Genomic DNA, 20756 nt, shown 5'->3' with positions numbered 1-20756 from the left:
TCACAGTCTCATTCACAGTCTCATTCTAGGGGGCATACATTTTCAGGGGACAATATTTAATCCAGTACAGTCATAAACAATAAGAAGTATTTTTAATGTCAATCTCCTTCAGAGAGCCAATCTAATTCAATGAAATACTTGAAGTTATATCATATCACTCCATTTACTCATTTATTTGATTGTTCATTCACAAATATGTGTAGAACACCTACATAGTGATAATTGCTGTGGTAACTACTAGTGATAAAAAAGTAGAGATGAATGAATAAGAAAAATATACAACTTACTACTATTTTAAGGCTTAAATAAATCATCATTAGCTCTGAAAAATGGGTTTGACACCAAACTGCTAAACACAAATGTTCAATGACAATTTCAATGTCACTTCTACAATGGGAGTGTCCCATTCAGGGCTTTCTTTCATTCCATATGGGCCATTTAACTCCCTCTATCAATTTCTTGGGTTTAACGAGTGAAAAAAGGAACAACCACAACAGTAACAATCCCATCTTAGACATACTGATGATTTGATGACTTTATGATGGTATTTGGCTAGAAAAATAAGATCAGTCAAATTCTTCCCTAAGACATAACACTCCACTTGGACACCATATGCAAAATACATATGTTTTAAAAATATAAGCAATATAAAACTCTATTACCTGCTAAGTTTTCAAACTCAAATTCTAGTAATAAAATATCGAGAGCTAATTAGGCTGATTTTCAGCCTATTTCTGTTTCATCATACAATGATCCTCTAAATATGCTGTGGAAATGCCTGTTTCAATTATCTTCAATGACTATTAAACACAGACATTCTTTGGCCTAAGACCACTAACTTATTGATTCAGAATCTTTGTTGATAAGTTTAAGAATTTGCATTTAAATTAGTTCTCTAACAGATCCTTACATTAAAGCTTCTGAACCACTATTATAGCTCATAAACAGCACCACTAAAGAGGAAAATAAGTCCTTCCAACAAGAGATGTTGTAGTATGGAAAACTAAAATGGGGTGGAGGGGTTAGGAGAGAATGATTGGAAGGTATTTGAACAAATGTTAGGAAAAGAAATAGTTGTAGGGTGGCAAGGAAAGATGAGTTGGTGAGTTAAAACACCCAAAAGTCATAGTCAAAAATTGCTGAAATGGTCTCTTACCTATGGGCAAAACCTTGAGGCACACAAATTTTTATTTTGGAACCGAGATTTTACTAACACTCTAATTTAATTTCTTGAAACCCGACCAATTTTCCTCCTTAGAATAAAGTGACCTCACCTATCTATGAAGAATATAAAAGGACAAATTATGAGCTTATTCTAGTGGTTATAACCTTATTCCACTATTTATGGAAATTTATTTGAAACACTTAATATTCCTCTAGAAATTCAGGGTCAAGTGAAATCAAGGTAAAAATGCCATATTTTGCTCCTGTTACCCAAACCTTCTGCAAACGTGTTTTACCAAGTTCCATTTCAGTATTATACACTGAACAGCAAAAATGCCCTTACCTCCTCAGACCATGGAGCAAAAAAAAGGGAGAAGTAAAATTCCAGTTAATTTATAAGCAGAAAAGTGTCTCAGTTGAGGGAAATTTAGAGGAATGGACACACTCAATAGTTCTTTATACTCTGTAGTAATAATTTGTCAGGATTTTCCAATCTGGCTTCGGCCTATTTCTCTTAACTTCTTTCTCTTAGTTCTCCTGATACGATCTTAGCATGCTGAAGTTAGGCCTGTCCATCTCCTAAGAACATGCTCCATCCGTTGCCTAGAAGGTTCTTTCTATGCCTTTCTCATGAGCTACACATTTGCTTTTCTCATAAGCTACACATTTCTTTTTCCTGAAAAAAAAAATCATTTTTATTATAAGGAAAATGCAGAGCAAGACAGAGATGGAGGGTGGTGAGCAGAAGACCTGGGAAAACTAACCCAGCGAACATGATGCCCAAACATGGCTTCCTGCTACGGAGGAGGGGGATTTGGCTCTTATCCCACCTGCCTTTCTTGATTCGAAAAACCCTGTTCCTAGCAGGGTTGGTCCCAGGGAGCTCCACTTTCCAACCTGTTGTCTTCCAGGGAGTTTAGGAAAAGTTGTTTAGTTCTCAGGCTTTCTACACACAGAAGGCAGCATGGAGAAGGGAAGAATGTTCTGTTTCAGCCTCTTCTTGAGCCTCATCCCTTGGTATTTGTTGATGCTAAAGGGACAAACCCTATAGAGTTGGGACAACTTAGGCAGCAGTAGGCTGAGCAATGAGATGTGTTGATGAGGAAGTGAGCAGCAGGATACTTAATGTGGAAGCTGGCAGGGAGGCAGAGTACAATCGGAGAGACGTGGAGGAATTGCGTCCATAACTCAAATTCAGTTCCAATTCACCTGTTCGCACTGTGGCAGTAGCAGTCATTCCTTGACCAGGAGTCTCCAAGGGCATCCCTTTCATCGTAAGAAGACATATGCAGACAGTTCGATGATGTGGGTTGGAGTCAAGAAAACAGAAGTGCTGAAGGGGACGCTGAGTAGAGCCACATGTGGCAGTCCCACCAGGGATGCTTCTCCCTTTTTTCTGCCTTGGCAATTTGCCACCCGAGTGTTGGGGTTTACTTCACTGTGTGCCACCACCACATTCATCCTGCCAATTTCAGAGGTGGGATGCCCAACTGGTTTGAGGGGCACAATGATTTTATGTACTCGCTGCCATTTTAACTCCAGACCGTTCTTATATGCTTTCATGTGTTATATCATTTGTGCTATTGATGCAAGTTATTTACTTAATAAGTTAATGCCTAGAAAACCCCTAGGTTTTCTGCAAGTTTAATTCAAATTTCATTTTCTCACATGCATGTTCCTCAAATTCCAATCAAGATTGGGTATCCAATAGCCTCTTTACTTTTGACTTAATGTAGTACTTGCAACATACATTGAAGTGGACTACTTATGTTACTTTGTAGAATAACACCTCATCCAAATCATTTGAGGGGACACTCAGAGAAAGGGAGAGAATCTTAAGCAGGCTCCACGTCGCCAGCATGGAGTCCCACTCAAGGCTTGATTTCAGGACCCTGAGATTATGAGCTGAGCCGAAATCAAGAGTCAGATACCTAATTAACTGAACCACCCAGGCGCCCCTCAACATCAGTGTTTAATACAGTTCCAGAAACACAGTTATTGTTCCATAAATGTTTAGTGTGTTAGTTATATATACATGTTTCTTTCATTTAATATATTTTCTGGTTATAAAGTAAATATATACACTACAGACTTATTAGAAAATAGCATGGCAGTGATTAGAAGAAAAATCAGTTCTCTCATAAATATGCATTTTTAAAATTTTTCTAATTTTGAGTAACCATTTTATTCATAACATTCTGTCTCAATCTCTTTAAATAAAATGTAGTTTCATATGGTTTTATTCATAACATTCTGTCCCAACCTCCATAAATAAAATGTAGTTCATATGGTAAATATGGTATAAAATGTTGCATATTTCGGTTATTACATAATTTTAAAGATGTGGTTTTTATTAAATATTATTATTAAATTAGTGAATAATCTGATGGCACAAAACATGGGCTTAAAAATTTCACTTCTTTTAGACATTTGCATTGTTTCTGAATTTTTACTAATATACATACAACATTTTATGATATGTGCATAAATTATTAGTCAATCACAAATAAAGGAATGAATAGCCTGATTTTATAAATTTAGAGCATATTAAGAAGTATACCAATATATGATACATAAGAATACATAGGAGGAAGTGTCATAAATTTAAAAATATATATGATACACATTGTTATATTTTCCTATAATATCTATGCCTCCATTAATAAGCACTTGATTGACGTATGACTATGTGTGTGTGTGCTTGCAAGTGCGTATTTTTCTACCTGCAATTTGTTCTCTGTGGTGTATATTCTGTTACTTTGAGTCACTTCCTGGCTTATAAGTAACAATTTAACTTATATTCACCCCTAGCACTCCTTTTCTCTTATATAAAAGGGATAAGAAAACTAATCCTGGATGTAAATAATATCAAGCAAGAGAAAAGCATCATCTGGCCTCTTAGATTAAGCACTAAATTTTAAGGCTCCGAGTATATATGACCTTACTTCAGATATTTCTTGCATTTGTAAAGATCAAGAGGCTTCGCAATCACTATTATGTTATTATTCATATGTTTATTAGACCTCTGCTGCCCGGGTTCTTCCTGCACAGTGGTACCTCTTTTTGCTCACTATTCTTTTTTTTTTTTAGTAACTTTAATGTATTTTCCCCTTACTCTTTGAACAAAGTAGTCTGTGGTGGGTTTTTTTTTTTTTTGTATTTTATTTTATTTTATTTTTTCTTTTAATTTTTTTTATTATATTATGTTAGTCACCATACAGTACATCCCTGGTTTTTGATGTAAAGTTCGATGATTCATTAGTTGCGTATAACACCCAGTGCACCATGAAATTCATGCCCTCCCCACCACCCATCACCAGCCTATCGCATTCCCCCACCCCCCTCACCTCTGAAGCCCTCAGTTTGTTTCTCAGAGTCCATAGTCTCTCATGCTTCATTCCCCCTTCTGATTACCCCCCCTTTCTTTATCCGTTTCTTCCCCTACCAATCTTTCTAGTTCTTATGTTCCATAGATGAGAGAAACCATATGATAATTGTTTTTCTCTGCTTGACTTATTTCACTTAGTATTATCTCCTCCAGTGCCGTCCATGTTGCAGCAAATGTTGAGAAATCATTCTTTTTGATAGCTGAGTAATATTCCATTGTATATATGGACCACAACTTCTTAATCAGTCATCTGTTGAAGGGCATCTCGGCTTCTTCCAGTGTTTAGCTATTGTGGACAAAGCTGCTATAAACATTGGGGTGCATATGGCCCTTCTCTTCACTACGTCTGTATCTTTGGGATAAATACCCAGCAGTGCAATGGCTGGATCATAGGGTAACTCAATTTGCTCACTATTCTATCCTGTCTCTGAAACTTATAGAGCTCCAATACATATTTGCTGAATAAACTTATAAAGCCTATGAACTGATTTAGGAAAAAGTGAAAATCATGCCCTAACAATTAAGTGTAAAAATTTATTACTGAGTTACTCTCCATCATAGGTAAGAATATGTGTGGAAACTGCTTAATATTGAGATACTACAATATCATGTCAAGATATTCTGGGAAATGACTACTTTTAAATAAAGGTTCATTGGGACAGGCAATTTTCCCATTTTTTTAAAACAAGAGTACAACAGTCTTTCATTTATGAATTAGTTTGTGATAATACTGTATATGAGATAATAAATATATCATCTCTTAAATTAGTATTTGTTGTGTTTTAAAATTCTGTAATAGTCATTTTTATATACTGACCTTTTAAAAAAATGTACTGCTAGTTATCAACCATGTCTTCCTTGATCCCTCCCGTTGAGCTTTTTTTTGTACAAGTAAATTTTTTAAAATGAAAGAGTTTGGGACATAAGCAAATAGTCAAGGTTGGGTTCTATTAACTCTTCTCAAAGAATAAGGTTTCTCAAGGTAATGGATTTATAGGGAGAAGAGAATGGAAGGCACGAATAGGTGAGTGATATTTTTAAACTGACAGATATAGTAATCTAGTAGGTCAAAGACTGCCTTTCTTTTCTTGACTTAAATGTCTTCATAAAATTTTAAATGGATAATTATAATCTGTTTACAATAAACAAGCCTAGAGTCTTCTACTTCAAATTAATGAGACATCAAGCTCTCTACACATACCTTCAACCCCAGCATTTTTGTTTCTTCTTAGTAAATTATGAAAAACGCTTTAATGAATCATTATGTAGAGTGTTAGGATAAGAATATCTGATAGGTTAGATACATAAAATATCATTCAAGAAACATCTATTTGGAATTATATATGTTTCAGTCATTTCCTGGCTGTGGTCCAGAGCACCAAAAATGTATTAAATTATATCAAAGTTCTATTTAGAAAAATTTTATTTCAAAACAGTACTTTAAGTTTTTTTGTATGATTAGCATATTTTCTTCAGAAAAAAACTTCAGTAGAAGTATCATACATAAAAATTATAAACATGGGGGGCGCCTGAGTGGCTCAGTCAGCTATGTGCCTGACTCCTGATTTTAGCTCAGGTCACAATGTCAGGGTCCTGGGATCGAGCCCTGCCTTGGGCTCCATGCGGGGCCTGGAGCCAAATCAAATAAGAGGAAAACATAGAGGGAGGCACACCATAAGAGACTCTTAACCATAGGAAACAAACTGAGGGTTGCTGGAGGGGAGGTGGGTGGTGGGGGATGGGGTAACTGGGTGATAGGCATTAAGGAGGACACTAGAAGTAATGAGTGCTGGGTGTTATATGCAACTGATGAATCACTGAATTCTACCTCTGAAACTAATAAGGCAGTATATATTAATTAAATTGAATTTAAATAAAAAATTTTTAAAAAGATTCTCTCTCCCCCTCTTCCTTTGCCCCTCCCCGCTCACATGTGCACCTGCTTTTTCTCTCTGTGCTTCTGTATATATACATATATAATTATATATATAAATATATATACTATATATATAATATATACTATATAATATATATACTATATATATTATACATAATTATATAATATATATACACTATATTATATATAATTATATAATTATATATATACTGTATATACTATATAATTATATATATACCATATATAGTATATATAATATAAATAAAAAATATATATACACCTCATTTGGGACATATTGTTTAGTAATTCAGGATCTGAGAATAATTTGGAAACTAATACTTTAAAATATAATTTACAATTGTAAATATATGTTATGAGTCTCTATTTTATGATATTATAAAATGCGTAAAATGTATGTCTGTCAGAATAGATAATACTATAGTACCCTGAATTCTTTCAAAGTTAGTGGATTTGACTAGATTTATGACCATAATCCCAAATTTTGTCCTACCAAAGCTTCCTTATGAGTTCAGTTCTTCAAAATTTATATACATTCACAGATTAAGAAATCAATATCATTATCTCTGGTGTGTCAGACCGGGCTGAGTTGAAGGTTTCTTTTGCTTAGGCTCAAGGCCAGTCTTAGCAGTTTCTTCTCCCTTTGCTGGTAGCACCACATCCCTGTGACATTAACTATAACTTTAGTTGCAAAGACACATGTGCCCAAGGACATCTGTAAAGAGGAATTGGAAGTTCACTTTTATTTTTTTTAATGTTTTTTATTGTGTTATGTTAGTCACCATACAGTACATCCCTGGTTTTTGATGTAAAGTTCAATGTTTCATTAGTTGCGTATAACACCCAGTGCACCATGCAATACGTGCCCTCCTTACTACCCATCACCAGCTGGTGATGGAAGTTCACTTTTAACTCAGACAATGGCTGACCTAATCTCTCCATGGTAGACCTTTCTGAAATAAAGATAGCTTCCAAAAAATACTAGTCATGATCCTGATTAACAGTTAGACAAGAAAGTAAAAGAGATGAACACTTCAACAAAAACTCATAAAATTTAAACCCCATTGCCGATTGATCCAGTTAATAGTCTTGAATTTTATCTGCTCAAGCAGTATTTCTTTGTGTTGGGAATGATGTTGGGGTGGCGCTATGACAGTGAAAATTTATGGAATCCCCTAAAAGCAGATACTTAGTACACAAAGCATTTCCTCATAGATGATGTAATTTAGTTTTATATTTTACTGTATCTGCAAGTTAGGATTATAAATCATATTTTATAGCTGAGAAACCGAGGCATATGCAGATAAGCAGCTTGCTTAAATTTTGTAATAAAAGTGGCTTTAGAATACGTTTTAATCTCAGACTGGGAAAATCAATAGTTTTAAGTAAACATTCTAGTTTTAAGTCTTCACTTTGTTTTATATTCTTTCTTTATAACTATATTGAAATACAAAATGCATGCTGAAAAAAAGTTGCATATATAAAAGCATAAAGCTAGTATTAAGAAATAGAACAATTAGACACAGCCATCCTCATGTCTTCTTTTATCAACCAAACACCCCTCCCTAGAGGTAACCATTATCGGGATTTATAGAGCCATAGATTAGGTCAGCCTGCTCTTGAACATTATGTAAACGAGATCGATACAGTTCTGATTTATGTCTGTCCACTTTTTCTCAAGTTACAATTTTATTTTTATTTTATTTTATTTCTTTATTTTAGAGACAGAGGGGAGTAGCAAAGGAAGAGGGAAAGAGAGAATCTTAGGGAGGCTCCATGCCCAACGTGGAGCCTGATGCAGGGCTCAATCTCATAACCCTGAGATCATGACCTGAGCTGAAATCAAGAGTCAGATGCTCAACCAACTGAGCCACCCAGGTACCCCTCAAGTTATAAATTTAAAATATAGCCTTGATGTTGCTTGCAGCAGTATTTTATTCATTTTCATTCCTGTAAAGAATTCCATTTACAGAATATAATACAATTCTTTTTTCTGCTGCTGATTGAAAAGTGTGTCATTTAAAATCTGCACAAGTATAAATAAAGGAAAATTCTGTGTTTACCTTTCACTAACTGCATGTACACATTTCTGTTGAGGATATGCCTAGGAGTGGAATATCTATTTCATAGGTTACATGTATGTGCAGTATTAATAGAGAATGCTGAACCAATTTACAAAGTGGTTGTAAAAATTTACACTTCCACTAGCTTTAGTCCTAGCTTACATAGACTTGATCCTGTAAATCAGAACAGTTGTTCTGAAGTGTGTGTATGAATTAATTAATGGTAATACTTTTATTTATTTATTTAATTTTTAAAAAGATTTATTTATTTGAGAGAGAGAGATTTAAAAAAAGTGTGTGTGAGTAGGGGGAGGGACAGAGAGAGAGAATCTTAAAGCAGACTCCCCGCCGAGCGTGGAGCCCAAACCAGGGTTTGATCCCACTACGCATGAGGTCATGACCTGAGCCAAAATCAAGAATTGGACCCAACTGAGCCATCCAGGTGACTCCATGATAATACTTTTAAAATGCTGGGTTCCAGGAATCTACCAATAAATCTAATATAATATTATTAGGCAGTACCAAATAATCTGTACTTTTAATACAAATTTCACAGGATTGAGATAAAAATGATCTGAGGAACACGTGTGCAAAAACTCTGAATTAAAAGGTTTTGACATCAGTGTCCTAAATCAGAAACCTAGAATATGAAATATAGGTATTTAAATTAGGTGTAACCTCTCAATTTTTCTCAACACTATAAAATTTAGAATATTATTATGGAGCTGTTTTCATAATTTAGTGAGTCTCCTTGATCAAGAGGAGTGGATTCAATGGAAAAAAATAAATTTATGGATTCACCCAGAACTATAGGAATTTAGAATCTCACTGTTATTCTTCCAGAAATGACCGTAAGACTTGATGTGTGTTATTGGCTAAATCAAAGAACAAACACCTCAGTAGCTCATCTCTGATTATGATTTTATCTAAAGTCTTTGTTGTCTTCTGCTTTCATCAGTTTTGGTCTTTTTGCAACTTGTTTAGTTGAGGGCTATGGCAGAGACATTTAGTGGCTATGTGAAATTTGTTTCTTGTTTTAGACACTTTTAATTAGATCAGGACCTTAATGTGGCTCTGTACCTTCTCCCTTGCTCTTTCTTCTACAACATCCTTGAAGGACCCATGTTCTAGATGGTACAATGGAAGATAGTAGAACCTCCAGAAGCCTAGGGCCCTGTGTAGGGAGAGGACACCACTGACACTGAGCGTGGAGAGTGAGTGTAGAAGTCACTTCAAGTAGCAGTTGTGATGAAAGCAAGAATCTGCTATATGTGGTAGCGACTGAGCAGTCAGCTTGGACATGGTGAGAAACTGACATGAGGAGTTGAGTGCAAAATATTGGGTCACCTTGCCGCTTCCATTATCTTGACATGCTAATCAAAATTCCAATGAACTTCTAATGATCAGGGTAAGATCTTAGGGGAAAAAATAAGGTTAATAGTGTAAGCGTTGGTTGTTATCGGATATAGTTGGCAAGGTCTTACAAGACAGCAAAGGGGTCATAAAGAACTAACTAGTCTGTAAGAAGATATGAAATATAATAAAGAGATTTCCAGAGTGTGTGTGCCTTGCAGAGTTGCAAACGCTCATTGCATTTAGTAAGAGATGAAATTGAGAAAGACTTTAAGGGACAAACACTGATTTAATCTGAAAGGCCCTTGTTAGACAATAATAGTTTATGTCACAAATGAGCACCCATTATAAAAATAAGTATCATCAGTGCTTTGATAAAACATCTGACATTGACTATGTTATTAAAGCTGCCACAGAATCAAACATAAAAATGGAGGGCAGGTGTTAAGATCCTCACATTTCATATTCCTATTAGCACCCACATTTTCAATTTTCAGTTGTACAGTTAGCCACATCCTTTCAAGCCTCTTCAAAAATATTGCACATTTTAGAGATAAAACTTCTACAAGAACACTTCTCATATCTACATTAACATTCTGTCATTAGTGTCTGGCAGCACACTGACATGTCCCTCAAGATTTCCCTCCTCCTGGTGTATATGTCCCGCATAATCCTCAGATCTGTAAAGATGATGAATTTGACTCCATGATCAGGTTATGTTATAGGACATAGTTCGTCTTAAGATAGGAAGATTATCCAGGTGGGCCTCATCAAATCACATAAGTCCTTTAAAAGCAGAGGGTTTTCTCTGGCTAAAGGAAAAACTGGAAATCAGATAGACAAACTCCAGCTGGCCTGGAAAAAAAAACAAACATCCATGCTGTGAACTGTCCATGGAGAGGGATGCCATTTAGAAGCTAAGAGTGATCTCAGCACACAGAAAGCAGAAAAGGGTGACTTCAGTTCCGCAATGGCAAAGAAATCAACTTGCCCATGATCTGAAGGAAAAAGAAAAGTTACTTTTTAATAAAATTTACAACACTACAGTAAAATGGAATGGAACTGAAGTATTAAATTTGTCCATGATTAGAATATCCATATATTATATGTGACCTTCAAGTTTGACTTAATAAAAATAAATGTCAGATATGAAGTGTACATTAATGGGTGCTATCTGATAACTTCTAAACCAAGTAAGATTCTTCCAGCTTTCGTAGACTCTAGATATATTTGTGGGATGAGGAACTTTCATTCAAAGATGGATATTCTGGGGCACCTGGGTGGCTCAGTCATTAAGCGTCTGCCTTCGGCTCAGGTCATGATCCCAGGACCCTGGGATCGAGCCCCACATCGGGCTCCCGGCTCGGTGGGACGCCTGCTTCTCCCTCTCCCACTCCCCCTGCTGGTGTTCTCTCTCTCACTGTGTCTCTCTCTGTCCAGTAAATAAATAAAATCTTTAAAAAAACAAAACAAAACAAAGATGGATATTCTATCATAGTGTAGAGTAGGAAAAAATCCGGACTGGGGAACACTATTGGGGCATTCATTATTTTGAAAAACAGAAAAAAAAATCAATATTACTTAAAAAATAGTTTGCAAGGTAAAGAGTCATAATTGGCTTTACATATACATTAACACACACATATACTTTTTAGTATATGTGTATATTGTATACACACACATACACATACAGGCATAAAGTTGTGTGAAAGAGGTTTCTGGAGTGGTCCAATAGAATAAATGTCACAAAAATTGAGTCAATGCTATTGCATTATTCCAGAAATCATGATGATACATAAATACACAAACATATTTATTAGATTGCATGTATTTTATCTACATAAAGACACTAGAAAAGAATTGAATTAATAGCTTATTTTGGATAAAAGCCTTGCCAGTAACTAAAAACAAAAAAATGTACTCTTTCAGTGATTTATGTATTGGTAAAAGAACAGTCCTTAATTTTTATTTTTCTTGAAATTAGAATAATAAAGCAGTAGTTGAGTTTTTTTAAGTACTGTTAATAGTATAGTTTCTAGGTGCACAGAGAACAAAACCCTTGATAATTATTTTTAGAGACTGTCTACAAAAATTTTTTTAAGACACAAGATAAAATAAATTACAATGCTCATTCTGGCTATTGTTTTTATGCCTGATTTAAAGATACTTTTGTGGTGCATTTCTCTTAAATGAGCATTGAGTTATGTCAATCTTATTTAGGGGGCATTCTAACTTATTAGAAATGAGAGTCTAGAGCTGTTATCTCAGGCACTTGGAGGCTTTCATGCAAACCTGAGTTATGTATAAGCAGAGTTGGTCATATCTACTTCTGCTTTGAAAAAAATCTGGAAAGAAGAACAAAACATCTTTCCTATGAGAATGAATCCAACATGGACTTTTTTGTTTAACAACTATAGTCAAGAGTAGTTGTTTTGTGTGTGTACCCATGTGTGTGTATGTATATATACAAATATACCTGGTATGAATTAGCTATAATATTGTGCACAAAATTATCCAGAATTCATTATCAGAATAAAAAGTCATTTCAGCAGGGCAGCATCTAAGTTCCCAGGAAGACTCTATGCTCACATTTTGTTATTGGCACCAGGATATGCTGACATTGACTTATCTGCACATTGTTCTGCCAAAGATAGATATGCCTCCAGGTGGCACCTGCTGAGGTGTCTGGATACTCGATGTTCTCTGCTCTTTGATCCATGCGTACTGTACCCTTCATATCTAAATCCCTAGGATATATGATCATCTGACTCTCAGACATGCTGACACCTCTCTCTAGGTAGCAAAACAATGAATGCATTCATGAATAAATAAATAAAATTGATGCATACATTTATTAACTTCTCCATCCCTTCAACATAGTCTTGGACATGAGACTTGCTTTTGCCAATGGGGCATTCATCAATGTGGTCCAGGCAGATGCTTGAGAAACACATTTGCACGAGAGCTTGTCTTTTTTGTTGTTCTTTGGAAAGCTGCAAACATACCATGTGAATTAGTACAAACTAGTCTGCCTAAGAGAGACCCATGACCATAGTCCTAACACTGAGCAAATTAGCCAACTTGTGAACAAGATCCCAAAGGCTAACCAGTCAGGAAACCACTAAACATGAAAGGCATCGTATACCATGCAGCCCTATCTGAGACTTTTCAGGCCAGAATAACTCCCTGTCAACTTAGAAAAACGGAGAAATAAAAAAGGTTTGTGGTTTTCAACTAGCAGATTTGGAGTGACTTGTTACAAAGCAAAAATTAATAATTATGTTCATAGTACAATTCAAAGCGCCTTCATCATGGTTCTTTCAGATTACTTCTTTTCATGTGAACAGCAATGGATTTAACTTTTAAAGGCCTGTAATTTAAAAATTTATTTTCTGTTAACCAAAATAAGTACTGCTCCTTGTATATATGCCCAAATGGAGCAATTTTCAGGTTTAGAAACAAGGTTGAGTAACAAGGACACGCAGGTAAGATTTTCACATTGTTGTCTAAGGCTGTTTCTAATTAACAGCAACAACAAACAAAAAAATCCTGTCCCTAATGCATAAAGTACAAGTTTGAATGAGAATAATGTGGAATAAAAAAAAATGTGAGATGATGTCAAAAGTAAAAATAAATAACTATTCAAAATTAGATTAAAGAGAAACTATTTCTTTATTGATGGGCTCCAAAACAGCATCATAGACATGGGATATTTTGAGCCGAATATTTCCAACACAGTTTGCTAAATACTAGCTATTTCACCTTTAGTCATTTAACTAACCCTCAATTTTCTTACTTGTAAACTTTAACTATATATACAGATATTTGATCAACTTCCTCTAATTTTTATGAGGATTAAAGTAAATATGTGTAAAACATCTTGCAGTAGATATAGAACAAAATACATATTTGATAAATTTAATAATTACTATTATTAAAACCTATTACTCTGCACTATATCTTTTTTTGATATAGTGCAAATTTTAAAATGTTTAAATCTTTAAAAATCAAATTAATTTGACAAGAATTTAATTATCTTTACAATATTCAGCATAAAATTTAAAAGAGTAGCCTACAGATGTGTGCTAAGTTTTATCTTACTTCTTGATCAAGGAATACGAGAGATGATACCTTAGCTTTTAATTTTTTTAACTTTTTTAAGACTCTGTTTATTTATTTGACAGACAGAGAGCACAAGCAGGGGGAGTGGCAGGTAGAGGGAGAGGGAGAAGCAGGCTTCCGGCTGAGCAAGGAGCCCTGATGCGGGGCTTGATCCCAGGATCCTGGGATCATGACATCAGCTGAGGCAGACGCTTAACCAACTGAGCCACCCAGGTGCCCCTACCTAGAGCTTTTAAATCTTAAGGAATCAAATTGACTTATTGATGTATTTTTTGAATTAGCATGTTTTGTTTGTTTGGAAAAAAAGTATAAAATTTGGAGGAAGCAAGAAGCCCATATTAGATGGTTTACAAAGTATCAGGATAAGTAATAATTTCAAATGTTGGTATTTTTCAAAATGTGCAATCAGAGGCACATGGAGCATGGGTTAGAAATATAAATATGTTCATTTAAAAATTTGTAACTAAATCTGGGGTATTTCTATCATAAGTTCTTTTAAGTCTATTGAAAAGTAAGCTAAAAGTGAGGTAATAAGACAGAAAATTGAGGTAATAAGGAAATAGAAGAAATTAGAGACAAAAACTAATTTACCAACAAAGACGTAAAATTAAATACGCAAATTAAATTTGTAAAAAGAAAAATCAATAATGCATTAAATTTATTCAATAGTGTTACTCCTCCAGGAAATCTATCCCAGAATTAATTAGAAATGAATAAAATAAAAGAATAAATGGTTGATGTGAGGGACAGGGAATGGAAATGCAACATATGCAAAATTGTCATTCATGGAAAAGAGACTAGAACAAATAAAATAAAGCATGAGCAATAAGCAAAGATTTAGTTTAGCTCTATCTTAAGATTGAGAGGTTCATGAATATGTCAGAAACACACAGGTACCCTTTATAATTTGATTCTTACTATTTAAATATTCGATAAAACTCCTTTCAAAATTATCTCAAATTTAACTTTGGATTTAGAAACCCACACATTAATCTACATGCCGATGCCAGCAAAAATGTTAAGTTGCTTCTGAGCTGAGAGGGGAAAATGTAGATTGCATAGCAGTAGAGTTCTAGTAGGAATGCATCCTATGCTTGCATTTTTTAAGTTGGCTTTTCATTTTTGCCATCATCAACCCCATATTATTAAGCCATAATATCTTTCTGTGAAGAAAGTAGGAGAATCTGAAAGGGTTTTTAGCAGCCCATCCTTAGGAGAAAAAGCTGGAAGCAATAAATATATCTAGAGAAGTGAATTCATAAAAGCCATAAGCTCAACCATGTGTATCTGCACAATCGTGCACATGATTCTCTGGTTGAAATATACAAGAAAATTATAAAAGTCTTGCTGGTTCTGGCAAGCTTTACTGCTTTCTTGAGCATAATGTTTAAGAGATACAAAGAAGGAGGGAATCATGGTCGCTGGATTGCTGTGGATTGATGATCTCAATCACTATAAAATGTTGTTGATCACTAATTGATACTGCAAAAGGATTGAACATCTTCAAAGTTCTGAAGAAGGCAATGAAAAAGAGATATGATATATGCAGTTTCAAGGAAGTGTTCATCTGGGATGCCTGAGTGGCTCAGTCAGTTTAACATCTGCCTTGGGCTCAGGTCATGATCCCAGGGTTCTGGGATCCAGTCCCCCACTAGGCTCCTTGCTCAGTGGGGAGCCTGCTTCTCCCTCTGCCTGCTGCTCCCCCTGCTTGTGTGTGCTCTCTCTCTCTCTGAAAATAAATAAATAAAATCTTAAAAAAAAAAAAAAGCGTTCATTAAAGTAAGTTTGGAAATGCTCAAAAGGTGTAAGAATCATGTGTATATTAAAGATGGAAGGGGAAGTAAGTAGCTTCTGATGGCTGTTAAACTGCATTAATTTGAAAAATTAAATGTATAAATAAATGTATATGTAAATAAAAATAAGTAATGAAAACAGTTTATCTTGGGGAAAAAGGGGGCTATCTAGTGCACTATTTCAGAACATGAGAGAGAAGAAATGCTAGGTCATAAAGAACCCCAAAATAGGCCAAAATGATAGAAATGGTGAAGGTCTGTTAAGCCAAAATATGTTGTTGTGTAATTTTGAAAATGTCCAATAAAGGATGGTTTAAGAGTCCATAATCTACTGAAGGGCATTGGACTGTAGAGCCTGGTTAATGAAGGAGTTTCTAAATGATGAGGATATTTGTGTTTGCAGTGCAATGTTTGATGCAGACCTCCTTCATAGATCCTTAATAAGTCAAAGGTGTTTAAGAATATTTTGGAAATATTTTGTTAAATAGCTTTTTGTTGTTACTGTTGCTTGTTCGTCTTTTAATGTTTCATGATTCATAATTGTTAAAAATAAAACAGCTGGCCAAAAATGGAGTCTCCAAACTGAGACTTAATTATAGTATTGGCTCTCCCAAAAATGAAATCTTAAACCAGTCAATCAGAAAGCACCTGATTAGTACTAGTTAGATAATCTGCCTGATAGAACCCCTTATTTTTCAGGGGAAAATAACCTTGCAAGAACCAATCTGCCTTTTTGCCAGTATAACTCCCTTGTTCCCTTTGCCTTTGGCCCATAAAAGCCTTTCTTTTACAGAAAGCTCCTTAGAGCTCCTCTTTATCTGTTAGATTGGATACAGGTCAACTTAAATTGATTTTTGCTCAAATGAACACTTAAAATTTTTAATATGACTCAGTTTATCTTTTAATAAATGGAATGTGTCCTTAATGGAATAGTGGCTTCTATTTTCTCAAAAGTTTCCCAGCCAGACATTTTAGGTAATGCATTAAATTAATTTTTTTTAATTTGAAAATAATCTTTTGGTATTTTTTGGAGATGTAATGGTTTCAATGACAAAATCCAAAATTTCCTGAATCCTGTAGACACTTAAAAACGGAATTTCAGAGGGTGGTTTAAAAAAAAAAAGTGTGGCTTTAGAATTCATAATATAATTAATGGTCAAAAGCTTAGGGTCAGATATTGAATTCTAGTGGATGGTAGAAGTATAAACAGGGGATTTGATGATCCTTTTAAACCTATGTAATAAGGACAACTAATATATTATCGCCCTTCCCACTCAAATCTCTTCATAAGAATATTGCCTGAATCTGATCAGTGTTGGACCATCTGCTCCAGCTTATGTGATTGTAGGGTCTCTACTTCCCCTAATAACAATATTTATAACTTGGGGAAAAAACATTAAAAATAGAAGTCAGAGGAGTCTTTCATAATAATAAACACTACATGCCAAGCAGGGGACTAATGGAAGAAACCATAGAGTTATTTCTAATATTTTGCTACATCAAATCAAAAACTTACATAAAAAATACAGTAAGCAAGATATGATATTACAATTTATTTATTATTTTTTTAAAATTTTATTTATTTATTTGAGAGAGTGCAGAGTGAAAGAGAGAGAGAGCATGAGCAGAGGTGCAGAGGCAGAAAGAGAAGCTGGCTCTCCTCTGAGCAGAGAGCCTGATGTGGACCTGGGATCATGATCTGAGTCAGCGGCAACCCCTTAACTGACTGAGCCCCCCAGGCACCCCGATATTGTGATTTATAAGAAATATATATTTTTAGTCATTCAGATGATCAAATCATATCCCTCATATATTTGGTCTTCATTCATAGTTCTTGGCTCATGGCTTCCCAAACTTTCAATTTCTTAAGTGGTAAAAGCAATGGGAGCATCTTTTGTTATAATATTTGGTGTCTTGTCTTCAGGTCCTGAAAATGCTTTAAAGCCACAGAGGTGAAATGGGTGTCTTGTTCATAACAAGTCCCTTCCCACCAGAACTGGGTTTATATTAATAAAGGTGACTTTTGAAAAGCACCTAAGGTTGGGGGCTGGGTGCCAGGGGAACCGACCATTAATCAAGAATTGGGATTTTCAGTCTCACCTACTACTTTTCTGTGAGGAAGAGGGGCTAGAGATGGAATCACCAAAGTCCAATGAGTTAATCAATTGTACCTACCTAATAAAGCTTCCATAAAATTCCCAAAAGGGGAGGGTTGTGGAGTTTCCTGGTTACAGAACCAGAACACTTCTGTGGGCCACCATACTGGGTCCTAAACCTCACAAAGATAGAAGCTCCTGTTTGGGACCTCACCCTATGTATCTCTTCATCTGGCTATTATTTGATATCCTTTGAAATAAATTGGTAATCTAGTAAATGGGTTTCCTAAATTCTGTGAGCCATTCTGCAAATTAATCACATCCAAGGAAGGGATTATAGAAATCTCTGATTTACGGCTATTCAAACAGATACATAACAACCTGGACTTGGGATGGTCATCCTGACCTGAAGGGGGTCACTGGAACCTCCAATTTGTAGCCGGTTGATCTGAAATGGAGTAGTCTTGCGGGACTGAGTCTTTCATCTGTGGAATCTGATGCTATCTCCAGGTAGATAGTGTCAACATTGCGTTAGATGATAGAACAAACTACTGGTGTCCAAGGATTGCTTGTTGCCATGGGGAAGCCTGCACACACACACAGGAATTGGATCTAGGAGCCCAAAAAGACAAGCCAAAAATAAAAAAAGTAACCTGAGAATAAATATGTCAATATATTAAGATCAACAAAGGCTAATTTATTTCATAAAGAGATCATAAAAAACAATATTAAAAATATAAAAGTTTTAAAAAATTACTACAACATATAAAATACAATTGATTATCTAATTTAATTAAATAAATGCTAACTAAAATAATGACATTACCTGTTTTGGCAGAGTTTTGGGTGAAATCTCTCAATCCTCTTACTCAGAAGTATACAGTATTTCAAAATTTCTAGCAATGAAAATTAAAATGTATTAAAAAAAAATTTAAAATATAGAATGTAAAGTGATCTTATAATGTGTCTTAGAAATGTCACTATTAGGAAATTACCTTACTTAATTACAAAATCATCCCAATAGAATTACTGTTCACAAACATGCAAGTAATTAATTATTAATAAATTCAGTATAAAATGTCAGTAGAGAAATAGTTAAGGAAATCCCATTATAATAAAAATAATAATGTTGATGACTATGAACACAATTATCTAATAAATCATGAACAAATACATAAAAGAAAAAGAAACAAAAGTGAAAATATGCATTATGTTTTATTAATTTCAATCTATGGATAAAGATACACATCCCAATATGCGGAAAATACAGAAGTGATTGAGTTTGAGGGAAAAACATCTTACTATCATCTTATATTTGTGAGATATGGTATTATGACATTAAAATTACTGAATTGCACTGTTCTTACACAGTTGTCACGTAGCCACAAATAAAAGAAACTCAACTTTAACTAGATGACAATTGTTATTTTTATTTTTTCCTGTTCTGTTTCTTCTATTGGATTGTGACCAACCCTGAAATTTTAGGCAATTTGAAACAATTTCTGAAGTAAAATTACTAATAATCCAGAAGTATTAAAGTGATATTTATTAGGGTAAGCAACATTTCTGAATTTATATTTTTAAATAAATGAGGAACATCCAGGGGCACTTGGTTGGCTCAGTAGGTTAAGCATCTGTCTTCATCTCAGGTCATGATCCCAGGGTCCTGGGATCAAGTCCCGCATCAAGCTCCCTGCTCAGCAGGGAGTCTGCTTCTCCTTCCCCCTCTGCTGCTTCCCCTGCTTGTGTTCTCTCTCTCTCTCTCTCTTTCAAATGCATAAAGTCTTTAAAAAAAATAAGCGAGGAATATCAAAATAAGGAAATGATCAATAAACCAGCAAATTTCAGAAATGACTAAAAGACTCAAAAGTATGGTTATAATAGATTTTGAGCAAGTGATTTCAGTGAATTGTGACTCAACATGGTACCAATGTTTACAGTTTCCCTTTTTTCAATCCATGTTTTTCTTTCCAGTCAAACTGAAGTATGAAATTTACATATTCTATGCATTTACTTAGAAAATTGTTCTATTCTACAGAATATTGCAAGGCAGGTGTTATTTATAAGCATTTTATTTAATTAAACAAAACAATTTTAGGACCCTATGATTATGGGAATTACCTCCACCAATCATCCTGACTTAAATAATGTGTCTTAATAATCTTTCCTAATATATTGTGAATGAAAACCTGCATGCTGATTTGGTACCTATTTCAAATAAGATATGAAACTTATAAACATATAGAAGCACTCTCTAAAGCAACTGGGATAATTAATTCATAATTATGACAAAAATAGAAATATCATAAAGTATCTGGATGGCTATTTTATTCCAAGTAGTGTAGTGCACAGTTAACAAAACAATACTAAGGACAATGTTTACCACTTGCGTGGTTTTCATTTTTTATTTTAAAGAAAACTTGGTGAGACACTACTGGGAAACAGATATGATTATCAAAACACTCATAAAATATTATTTACAAAAATGATTGCTGGCTAGCAATTGATAATCTTCCCTTTCAAAAATTATTGCTGGGACACCTGGATGGCTCACTTGGTTAAGCATCTGACTCTTGATTTTGGCTCAGATCATCATCTCAGGGTCATGAGATTGAGCCCCCTTGTCAGTCAGGCTCTGTGCTGGACATGGAGCCTGCTTAAGCAGAGAAAGACAATTATCATATGGTTTCACTCATTTATGGAACATAAGAAATAGGAAGATCGGTAGGAGAAGAAAGGGAAGAATAAAGGGGGGTAAACAGAAGGGGGAATGACCCATGAAAGACTATGGATTCTGAGAAACAAACTGAGGGCTTCAGAGGGGAGGAGGGTGAGGGATTGGGATAGGCCGGTGATGGGTAT

The 20756-nt window shown here is 34.8% G+C and overlaps 1 pseudogene; it reads right to left on the bottom strand.

The window, feature by feature from the left end:
• Positions 1-2094: 2094 nt before the first annotated feature.
• Positions 2095-2625, bottom strand: LOC123000735 (ORM1-like protein 2; annotated as a pseudogene).
• Positions 2626-20756: the final 18131 nt, after the last annotated feature.

The sequence above is a fragment of the Ursus arctos genome, unplaced genomic scaffold, assembly GCF_023065955.2.
Source record: "Ursus arctos isolate Adak ecotype North America unplaced genomic scaffold, UrsArc2.0 scaffold_10, whole genome shotgun sequence".
NCBI classification, from domain to species: domain Eukaryota; kingdom Metazoa; phylum Chordata; class Mammalia; order Carnivora; family Ursidae; genus Ursus; species Ursus arctos.
This window is presented reverse-complemented; position numbering and strand designations above follow the sequence as displayed.